The sequence below is a fragment of the Entelurus aequoreus genome, linkage group LG25 (assembly GCF_033978785.1).
Source record: "Entelurus aequoreus isolate RoL-2023_Sb linkage group LG25, RoL_Eaeq_v1.1, whole genome shotgun sequence".
NCBI classification, from domain to species: domain Eukaryota; kingdom Metazoa; phylum Chordata; class Actinopteri; order Syngnathiformes; family Syngnathidae; genus Entelurus; species Entelurus aequoreus.
The window spans coordinates 10,418,900-10,431,365 of record NC_084755.1 but is presented as its reverse complement, the minus strand read 5'-3'; the positions used below and the strand labels follow the sequence as shown (position 1 = coordinate 10,431,365).

Sequence of the window (12,466 nt, the reverse complement as noted above, 5' to 3'; positions counted from 1 at the left end):
ATAATAATAAAAAAAATAAAAAATTAAATTAAATTTAATTTAATTTAATAAATAAAAAATTGATTTAAAAAAAAATGAGAATCGATTCTGAATCGCACAACATGAGAATCGCGATTCAAATTCGAATAGATTTTTTTCCCACACCCCTAATATATATATATATATATATATATATATATATATATATATATATATATATATATATATATATATATATATACCGTATATATATATATATATATATATATATATATATATATATATATATATATATATATATATATATACCGTATATATATATATACCGTATATATAACAAATTGCAAAGCCATAGGCTCGCACAAGTTGTACAAGCAAAATTATTATTATTTTTTATATATATAAACCTTTATTTATAAATTTCAACAATTACAAACAGTTGAAAATAATAATCAAAGTACAAAAAAAGTACAAAAACAGTACAAATCAGCGCCAGCGGGTTGTAAATTCAAAGTAACTAAAACAGAATGCAAAAAAAATATATATATATATACAACAAACAAAGTGCAACGCCATAGGCTCACTCAATCTCAGTAAATAACTTAAATTTGGAACACAGCATCATCGTTTTCACAGCTTTTTGGTTGTTAGAGGTAGAGAGTGTTTTAATGTAGTTCTAAATCTTTTTTAAAGACACAAAAAACAGGTCAGGTATTGAGAAACTTACATTGTTGTATAAGCAAAATACAAACCTACTTCCGGGAGCATTGACGTCATCAAAATGTTGTACAAGCAAACATTTTTTTATTTCTTTCTTTCATAAACCTTTATTTAAAATATGCAATATTTACATACAAGCAAAGTTCAGTTCAGTTTCATTTTGGAAATAATAAGAAACCAAAACAGCGCCAGGGGGTTGTAAACTCAATAAAGCAACTAAAGTAGAATGCAAACACACAAGTTCCGTAAATAATCCTTTTTTTTCCCCAAAGCGTTTTACAGTAAAGTTCTAATTCTTTTTTTAAAGGCACAAAAAACAGGTCGGGTATTGAGAAACTTACATTTATGAATATAAAACTTAGCCAATAGTATAATGAGGTTGCAAAGGTAAAATTCTTTAAAAAATATACTTTTTTAAATTAAAATTTTATAAATCTTTATTTATAAACTGCAACATTTACAAACAATCTGGAAATAATAATAATCAGAATAAGTACAAAAACAGTACAAATCAGCACCAGGGGGTTTTAAACTCAATAAAGTAACTAAAATAGATGGCAATATATATATATATATATATATATATATATATATATATATATATATATATATATATATATAACAAAGTGCAAAGCCATGCATTGGCTCACATAACTTCAGTAAATCATTTAAATTTGGAACACAGCATCATCGTTTTCACAGCTTTTTATTGTACAATCAAAATACAAACCTACTTCATCATCAAAATGCGCAACGTTTTCCTCATAAATTTAGATATTAACATCCAATTTATCTGTGATGAGATGGCGACTTGTCCAGGGTGTACCCCGCCTTCCGCCCGAATGCAGCTGAGATAGACTCCAGCACCCCCCGCGACCCCGAAAGGGACAAGCGGGGATGGATGGCATGTATGATCCGGCTGTTAATTCATAAAGTGATGTCGGACGAGCCATACCTATCATATACATCAGCTAAGCATGAACCTGCAACGGGTCTGTGATAAATGCAAATCTACATATGAAAAATCCATAAATGATTCTTATATTATTGAACAAGATAATTTATCACTGCCAATCGCTGTCTGTTTTCTCCAACTTTATTTAATAGTGGGAAGGTGATTCATGCTTGGATGGGATGTCAACCCTCAACAACCTAATGCTATTGGAACAGTCTATTGTACCTTGTTACTTTGGAATAATGCATCAAATGTCATCTGTTTTGATCTTTGCCACACTTTCCAGATAAAGGCACCAGCCACGGACTATGCCATTGTTCAGGTGGACCAGACATTAGTATATCTGGCTGACCTTCTGAGCATTTGCCCACAAAGTCTTGTTGAAAATGACTTGCATGCTTCATATCTATGGCTAACAGATGATGTAAGTAGACATGGATGTCTGGGATGTATCATTACACCAAAGTTTTAAACAGTGAAAGCTTGACTTGTTCTTTTACAGGCAATGAATCAGAGAATTCTACAACTGGTCAGCCCTCTGGAGAATGTAATTATGAGATTTATTGCAATTTGTTCTTGGTGTGGCGAGTGGACGCAGGAACAGTTTGCAACAACCCAAAAGTAATTGTTCTTTTTACAGGTGTTTAGTTTGCAAACATTCAGTTTCACGGCTTGGTGGAAGAACTGGTTATGTGGGGAACCAATCAGCCCCCGCCATTTGCATTGCATCCAGGTACAGTATGCAGGTGTTTTATCTGCATATTATTTTAGAAAAACACATTGCTACAACTACTAATAGTTTTGTTACAGAAAAAAACAAATTCCTTGTTCTTACAGCTGTATTTTTTAATGTTTATTCAAAGCCATGAAGCAAGACTCAAAGGTCCCATTTCCACGAGCTGTTGGCCATCAAACGGCAGAGACTGGCAATCATTTTATTCTGTGGGTGAGTACTCATCGGTACTCACCCACAGAATGAAATACGTATTTTCCGGATAATAGGGCGCACCAGTCTATTTTTGATCTTTTTTCATATATGAGGCGCACCGGATTTTAGGACGCATTAAAGGAGTCATATTTTTTCCTAAATTGAAAAAACTTCTTGTGGTCTACATAACATGTAATGGTGGTTCTTTGGTCAAAATGTTGCATAGATGATGTTTTACAGATCATCTTCAAGCCGCTTTCTGACAGTCGCAATTTTTCAGGATTTATGCAGATCCCAAATGCAGATCAGCAGGTACCAGATGGTAAGAAAAGTTGCTTTTGCGTAATATTGCAAAACATAACACCAGATAATATGTCCTACCTTATACACACACCATAATAATGCTCGTATGTTGAAGCACATCAAGTGGTGCTTCATAGCTTACCAAAATCGTATTAAAACATTTTGATAGATTTTTGAGCGCAGTGTGTAATGTTCTATATTTTCAATGGAACATAAAATGGTGTTTGTCATATTGCCATCTCGTCTGTTTGACTGCTGGTCACACTTATCATTACACCATGCACCAAATAAAATAGCTTCGAGGTCGGCAAGGAAAACCAGAATTATTCCGTACAATAGGCGCACTGTCAAGTTTTGAGGAAAAAACATTTTAAGTGCGCCTTATAGTCCGGAAAATACTGTACTTAACACTGTTCGGAGACATTGCTATCTCTTTGTTCTTTAAAGAGACAAGTGTAAAGACTTGACAAAGGGCCATATGCGGGTTAAAGCCGGACATAAGTATGCTATGCCATTAGCCCCCAGAGCCACCATAAATGACCATAAAAAGGATTTAGTAATTTTTCTTTCCATGTAGTAGTCTGCACGATACTCATACTGGCACTTGTGTTGACAAGTATGTGTCAAGGGAAGAAATCAGAGTGTACAATTCGCTTGCAAAGTACACCTCCATTTCTACAGATATGGACATTCCAAGGTAGGTAAACATCCATCCATCCATTTTCTAACGCTTGTCCCTTATGTTTTTTTAAATAAACTGCTGCATTATATTAAAAAAACAATGTGGCTGTTATTTTTAGCCTTGCCTTCCAAAGCATATGGTGGTTGAAGGGATGGCCCATTTTATATCCTAACTATTGGTGACAGAGGGACAGCACTAACTGCGCCCAGTCGAGTACAGGTTCATAAAAAGGAAAAGCTGATTTTTCCTTGTAAATACCACTAAATATATCAAATTATTTAGGTTGGTATACTTAGGTTATTGCTCAGATGAAGTTCCATGATTGGTTGTCTTATACTTCACTCACTTCAGGCAGCAAAGCTTGATATTAAAGCGAGAGAAATAACTGAACATTTACATCAAGTCCAGTTGGGGCATCTCAGTACATTTCACACAACCTACTTGACTGCGGATGCTGTCACTAAGGTGATGTAAAAATCATCAGACACAAATTGACTGATAAGAGGCAGTCTATAACAAATAAGTTGGAAATAAATCAAATATTTTTGGAGGGAAAGAAATTAAAAATGAGTGATGCATGGCAGAAGAAATTTCTTTCACGTGTTGCCAACATGATGAAAAAAGAGGGAGGCTGCATTACAACTATACTATAACAACTACTCCAAGGACCACTTGGTAACTGTTCAAGACAACAGGCAGATTTCATGGACCACACAGACCACACCTAACCTGACTCTCCAGACCCTTGTAGTTCGCTGAGCTCCACACAAGGGTCTGGGGCTCGAAGGCATTGCAAACTCCTTCCATATAGCAAAAAATAATGAACCAATCAAGATCGCCGGGCGGGATTTCATAGATGTAGCATAGCGCCGAAGCGACTGTTTGATTCCAACAATGGCGGCACGCAGCGCTGGCTGCGTCGTGTGTTAACATTGATTCAGCTATTGCAAATGTTTTGTCGAATCTATCGAATATTAATTCTTTAAAAGATGAACAGAGAACTGTTTTGAAGGCATTTATTGGTGGCAAGGATGTTTTGGCTCTTCTTCCGACCTGGTTTGGATTTCCCAACGTCGCTCTCATCAGCGTCACGGGTTGATTTTGATGGGAGTAGTTGAAGTAGCACGTCATTCACGATAACGTACAAGTAGTTTATCCAATCACATACAATAATTTTTTTTACATGGCCCCGCCTTCTGAAATACATCTCCTATTGAGAACCCCCAGATCAATGTGTGGAGCTCAGCAAACTACAAGGATCTGACGAGAGTCAGCTTAGACCAGACCAGCATCAGGACCAATTTTAATAGCGCCCCCCTACTGGTAAGGACCACTGGTCTCTGCCAGACAGCAACTGTATGGATTCGATCGGCAATTTCAAAATATTAACACATAATCACAGTAATTGTGGTGTGGAGTAGAGGCAATATAATATGATCTGACATTTATCTATCTAATAAAGCTGCAAAAATGTCCAGAAGTGAAAGGAAATAGTAGGCACATTCGAGTCAATAGGGACCACAGCTGCGACCAGTCTCACTAGCGCTCCTGAAGAGGACTACTCGGACGAGAGGAGAAAGGTCTAAGAATAACCAAACAGTCACAGGGAAAGGGGGGAGAAGACCCTTTGCCAAGTGGAGGCCCGTCAAGTTGCCTCTGCATGGTTTGTCCTGCAACGCTGGGCAGTGAATGAGTTCCCCAGTGACCCTCCCCTATGGTTACCTGCATAGACAAAAAGGATAAGAATTAGCAGAAGAGCTGAACACAAAATTGGTGGCTAACGTCATGTAATGTCCTGGATCAGATTAAAGGTTGGAACAAAGAGTTTTCATTGCGTTATCAATGAGCTGGGTTTGTCATCATCTCCAGAAAGACAATACTTGTGAGCAAAAGTGAGAGGATTTCAGAACATACCGAACAGGTCTGTTGTGGACTTGCGCTAAACGCCATAGCATGCCGACAAGCGCTCCTTCAACAAAGGAGGAAACTGTTCAGAGAATTGCTGCCAGTTCTCTTGGCCGACGTGGTCCTTGAAGCCATGCAGGATCTACGACGAGAGAGGCATTCTGTCAATGTGGTATAAATGGTGACAACACAAATGTTCTGCCAATGAGACTTTTTGTGGACACTTGTCTCAGAACCAAATAGCATCTACACAGTTATGTCAGGTTTCGAATGTCTTAATAGTGATCATCACAGTACGGCGAGCCAGATTTAGAATTGACATGAAATAAGGATTTTAGGTACCACCCACCTTATAAAAACATGTCTCAGGTATTCTTTTGGGCTGACCCAGGATGCCACAGTGGGCAGAGTTCCCCAGTGACCCTCCCCTATGGTTACCTGCATAGCAGACAAAAAGGATAAGAATTAGCAGAAGAGCTGAACACGAATTTGGTGGCTAATGTCATGTAATGTTCTGGATCAGATTAAAGGTTGGAACAAAGATTTTTCATTGCGTTATCAATGAGCTGGGTTTGTCATCGTCTCCAGAAAGACAAAACTTGTGAGCAAAAGTGAGAGGATTTCAGAACATACCGAACAGGTCTGTTGTGGATTAATGCTGAACGCCATAGCATGCAGACAAGCGCTCCTTCAACAAAGGAGGGAACTGTTCAGAGAATTGCTGCCAGTTCTCTTGGCCGACCTGGTCCTTGAAGCCATGCAGGATCTACGATGAAAGGCATTCTGTCAATGTGGTCTAGTTGGTGACAACACAAATGTTCTGCCAATGAGACTTTTTGTAGCCACTTGTCTCAGAACCAAATAGCATCTACACAGTTATGTCAGGTTTCGAATGACTTAGTAGTGATCATCACAGTGCATCGAGCCAGATTTAGAATTGACATGAAATAAGGATTTTAGGTACCACCCACCTTATAAAAACATGTCTCAGGTATTCTTTTGGGCTGACCCAGGATGCCACAGTGGGCAGAGTTCCCCAGTGACCCTCCCCTATGGTTACCTGCATAGCAGACAAAAAGGATAAGAATTAGCAGAAGAGCTGAACACGAAATTGGTTGCTAACGTCATGTAATGTTCTGGATCAGATTAAAGGTTGGAACAAAGATTTTTCATTGCGTTATCAATGAGCTGGGTTTGTCATCATCTCCAGAAAGACAAAACTTGTGAGCAAAAGTGAGAGGATTTCAGAACATACCGAACAGGTCTGTTGTGGATTAACGCTGAACGACATAGCATGCCGACAAGCGCTCCTTCAATAAAGGAAGGAACTGTTCAGAGAATTGCTGCCAGTTCTCTTGGCCGACCTGGTCCTTGAAGCCATGCAGGATCTACGATGAGAGAGGCATTCTGTCAATGTGGTCTAGTTGGTGACAACACATATGTTCTGCCAATGAGACTTTTTGTGGCCACTTGTCTCAGAACCAAATAGCATCTACACAGTTATGTCAGGTTTCGAATGTCTTAGTAGTGATCATCACAGTACATCGAGCCAGATTTAGAATTGACATGAAATAAGGATTTTAGGTACCACTCACCTTATAAAAACATGTCTCAGGTATTCTTTTGGGCTGACCCAGGATGCCACAGTGGGCAGAGTTCCCCAGTGACCCTCCCCTATGGTTACCTGCATGGCAGACAAAAAGGATAAGAATTAGCAGAAGAGCTGAACACAAAATTGGTGGCTAACATCATGTAATGTTCTGGATCAGATTAAAGGTTGGAACAAAGATTTTTCATTGCGTTATCAATGAGCTGGGTTTGTCATCATCTCCAGAAAGACAATACTTGTGAGCAAAAGTGAGAGGATTTCAGAACATACCGAACAGGTCTGTTGTGGACTTGCGCTAAACGCCATAGCATGTCGACAAGCGCTCCTTCAACAAAGGAGGGAACTGTTCAGAGAATTGCTGCCAGTTCTCTTGGCCGACCTGGTCCTTGAAGCCATGCAGGATCTACGATGAAAGGCATTCTGTCAATGTGGTCTAAATGGTGATAACACAAATGTTCTGCCAATGAAATTTCTTGTGGCCATACCTCTAGCATTTGTCTCAGAACCAAATAGCATCTACACAGTTATGTCAGGTTTCGAATGTCTTAATAGTGATCATCACAGTACATCGAGCCAGATTTAGAATTGACATGAAATAAGGATTTTAGGTACCACCCACCTTATAAAAACATGTCTCAGGTATTCTTTCGGGCTAACCCAGGATGCCACAGTGGGCAGAGTTCCCCAGTGACCCTCCCCTATGGTTACCTGCATGGCAGACAAAAAGGATAAGAATTAGCAGAAGAGCTGAACACGAAATTGGTGGCTAATGTCATGTAATGTTCTGGATCAGATTAAAGGTTGGGAAAAAGATTTTTCATTGCGTTATCAATGAGCTGGGTTTGTCATCATCTCCAGAAAGACAAAACTTGTGAGCAAAAGTGAGAGGATTTCAGAACATACCGAACAGGTCTGTTGTGGACTTGCGCTAAACGCCATAGCATGCCGACAAGCGCTCCTTCAATAAAGGAGGGAACTGTTCAGAGAATTGCTGCCAGTTCTCTTGGCCGACGTGGTCCTTGAAGCCATGCAGGATCTACGATGAGAGAGGCATTCTGTCAATGTGGTCTAGTTGGTGACAACACAAATGTTCTGCCAATGAGACTTTTTGTAGCCACTTGTCTCAGAACCAAATAGCATCTACACAGTTATGTCAGGTTTCGAATGTCTTAGTAGTGATCATCATAGTACGGCGAGCCAGATTTAGAATTGACATGAAATAAGGATTTTAGGTACCACCCACCTTATAAAACATGTCTCTCAGGTCATCTTTAGGGCTGACCCAGGATGCCACAGTGGGTAGAGTTCCCCAGTGACCCTCCCCTATGGTTACCTGCATGGCAGACAAAAAGGATAAGAATTAGCAGAAGAGCTGAACACGAAATTGGTGGCTAATGTCATGTAATGTTCTGGATCAGATTAAAGGTTGGGAAAAAGATTTTTCATTGCGTTATCAATGAGCTGGGTTTGTCATCATCTCCAGAAATACAAAACTTGTGAGCAAAAGTGAGAGGATTTCAGAACATACCGAACAAGTCTGTTGTGGATTAACGCTGAACGACATAGCATGCCGACAAGCGCTCCTTCCACAAAAGGCGGGAACTGTTCAGAGAACTGCTGCTAGTTCTTAGCCAACCTGGTCCTTGAAGCCATGCAGGATCTACAATGAGAGAGGCATTCTGTCAATGTGGTCTAAATGGTGACAACACAAATGTTCTGCCAATGAGACTTTTTGTGGCCACTTGTCTCAGAACCAAATAGCATCTACACAGTTATGTCAGGTTTCGAATGTCTTAGTAGTGATCATCATAGTACGGCGAGCCAGATTTAGAATTGACATGAAATAAGGATTTTAGGTACCACCCACCTTATAAAAACATGTCTCAGGTATTCTTTTGGGCTAACCCAGGATGCCACAGTGGGCAGAGTTCCCCAGTGACCCTCCCCTATGGTAACCTGCATAGCAGAGAAAAAGGATAAGAATTAGCAGAAGAGCTGAACACAAAATTGGTGGCCAACGTCATGTAATGTTCTGGATCAGATTAAAGGTTGGAACAAAGATTTTTCATTGCGTTATCAATGAGCTGGGTTTGTCATCATCTCCAGAAAGACAATACTTGTGAGCAAAAGTGAGAGGATTTCAGAACATACCGAACAAGTCTGTTGTGGACTTGCGCTGAACGACATAGCATGCCGACAAGCGCTCCTTCAACAAAGGAGGGAACTGTTCAGAGAATTGCTGCCAGTTCTCTTGGCCGACCTGGTCCTTGAAGCCATGCAGGATCTACAATGAGAGGCATTCTGTCAATGTGGTCTAAATGGTGACAACAAATGTTCTGCCAATGAGATTTCTTGTGGCCTAGCTCTAGCATTTGTCTCAGAACCAAATAGCATCTACACAGTTATGTCAGGTTTCGAATGTCTTAATAGTGATCATCACAGTACATCGAGCCAGATTTAGATTTGACATGAAATAAGGATTTTAGGTACCACTCACCTTATAAAAACATGTCTCAGGTATTATTTCAGGCTGACCCAGGATGCCACAGTGGGCAGAGTTCCCCAGTGACCCTCCCCTATGGTTACCTGCATGGCAGACAAAAAGGATAAGAATTAGCGGAAGAGCTGAACACAAAATTGGTGGCTAACGTCATGTAATGTTCTGGATCAGATTAAAGGTTGGAACAAAGATTTTTCATTGCGTTATCAATGAGCTGGGTTTGTCATCATCTCCAGAAAGACAATACTTGTGAGCAAAAGTGAGAGGATTTCAGAACATACCGAACAGGTCTGTTGTGGACTTGCGCTGAACGCCATAGCATGCCGACAAGCGCTCCTTCAACAAAGGAGGGAACTGTTCAGAGAATTGCTGCCAGTTCTCTTGGCCGACCTGGTCCTTGAAGCCATGCAGGATCTACGATGAGAGGCATTCTGTCAATGTGGTCTAGTTGGTGACAACACAAATGTTCTGCCAATGAGACTTTTTGTGGCCTAGCTCAAGCACTTGCCCAGAACCAAATAGCAATAGAAATAAGGATTTTAGGTACCACCCACCTTATAAAAACATGTCTCAGGTATTCTTTCGGGCTGACCCAGGATGCCACAGTGGGCAGAGTTCCCCAGTGACCCTCCCCTATGGTTACCTGCATGGCAGACAAAAAGGATAAGAATTAGCAGAAGAGCTGAACACAAAATTGGTGGCTAACGTCATGTGATGTTCAGGATCAGATTAAAGGTTGGAACAAAGATTTTTCATTGCGTTATCAATGAGTTGGGTTTGTCATCATCTCCAGAAAGACAATACTTGTGAGCAAAAGTGAGAGGATTTCAGAACATACCGAACAGGTCTGTTGTGGACTTGCGCTTAACGCCATAGCATGCCGACAAGCGCTCCTTCAACAGAACACAAATGTTCTGCCAATGAGACTTTTTGTGGCCTAGCTCAAGCACTTGTCCAGAACCAAATCGCATCCACACGGTTATGTCAGGTTTCGGATGTCTTAGTAGTGATCATCACATTATAGCAAGCCAGATTTAAAATTGGCATAAAATAAAATTTTAGGCACCACCCACCTTATAAAACATGTCTCTCAAGTCATCTTTAGGGCTGACCCAGCATCACGAAAGAAAATGAAGTCCTGCACAAAAAAGCCCTTTGTTATTTATCATAACTTTAAAAGGGGAACTGCACTTTATTTTTGGAATTTTGTCCATCGCCCACAACCGTTATAAGAGACAGGACAAAATGCTTTTTTTTTTTGCATTCTGGTTTGTAATAATCTGTTATAGTAAACTACCAATGCACCTAATGGGAGCAATCCATTCTACCTCTAAGGTTTTTTTAAATTGCATACAAAAACTACCAATAATACTTCATTTACAAACTGTAACATGTATAATAACCACATTGTAGAAACATTATCGCAAGAGCAAACATTGAGAAACTTTTTCCCGAGCGGAGTAATAGCCGCATCTTTCAAGCGATTATCTTTAGAATCTTTTATTTTTTTTAAGACTCGTTTGTCTCTCATGAGTAATAGGCAAAATTCCAAAAAAGTGCAGTTTCCCTTTAACAACTATTTGGTCGTTTTTGCAACATGAGGAATTCAGCTCACCTGCTCAACACCGGCTTATTCAAGTCAATAGGGACCACAGCTGTGCCACTGGTCGCGACCAGTCTCACTAGTGCTCCTAGTGGTAGGGACCACTGGTCCCAGGACAGACCACAGAATCGACTACAAACAACCCCTGCTGCGCCTCTGGCTTTTAATACCTTGCCGTCTCTGAGGCATGGATTTAACAATACTCTTCTTCAATCTTGCTCCAACGTTCTACAGATTGTTGTCAGGTCAGTTTAGCAGGTTGGAGTCTTATGAACCATTTTTTTTTTTCAATTTCCACCAGCTTTTCAATTGGATTAAGATCCAGAATATTTAAAGGCCAAGACAATTACCTTATGTATCATCCTTTAGGGAAGATTTGTTAGTTTTGGCTCTATAAAAAGATGCATTAACATCTTGAAAAATGATGTAATTATCAAACATCTTTTTGATTGATGGAATAAGAAAAATGTCCAAAATGTGCAGTTCGTGAAGATGTAATGACAGCCATCTGCTCAGTGCCAATACCTGACATGCAGCCCCATATAGTCAATGACTTAAAACAGCACCAAACAAAAGTTCCAGCATCATCACCTTGCCCAATGCAGATTCTAATTTATCACTGAATATGACGTTTGTCCAGTCATCCATGGTCCACCATTGGTTCAGTTAATAACAGGTTTCGTTTGATCGATTAAGTTAGCTTTTTTGTATTTAAATCCCATTCCTTTAGGCGCTTTCTTACATTTCGGACAGTGACTCCCGTTTCCGTTAATTTGTTTTGCTGTTAATTTTCTGTTTAAGACATATTGCTTTAAGTTTTCTGTCTGGACACTTTGATGTTTACCATGGTCTACCAGTATGCTTGCCTTTATCACTTTCCAATGTTTGTACTTGGACCACATTTTAAAACAGCTGACTGAACAAGCAACATTTTGCAATTTTACGTCATGATTTACCTTCTTGAACAAATTAGATAGTCCTGTCCTTGGTTTCAAATGACATCATCGAGGCCAAAATTAATGTAAATCCACCTGGTCCAACACACCAAGGAATGGACACTACTACGTATGCAGACAAAAACATTTTTTGCAAGGTGAATGCATAGTTTTCTCAGAATTGCAAGATTCCATATTGACCTACAAATTAAAGTTATTAGCATATTTTATATTGATTTCTTAAAGCAAGAAACTTGCCATTTGAAATGACCAGTTTTCTTTCATGTCTGTTATGTTTTCTTCCTACAAAATTAAACTGAACATTTTCCAAGTCTAGCAATTCAATA

General features: G+C 39.5%; 1 long non-coding RNA gene across 1 annotated transcript; it reads right to left on the bottom strand.

Moving 5' to 3' along the window:
- Positions 1-1,314: 1,314 nt before the first annotated feature.
- Positions 1,315-6,692, bottom strand: LOC133642840 (uncharacterized). The gene is made up of 5 exons (XR_009824612.1): positions 6,444-6,692; positions 6,106-6,238; positions 5,822-5,910; positions 5,482-5,614; positions 1,315-5,289 (listed from the first exon to the last, which is right to left on the bottom strand). It is a non-coding gene; the product is annotated as an uncharacterized LOC133642840 (long non-coding RNA).
- Positions 6,693-12,466: the final 5,774 nt, after the last annotated feature.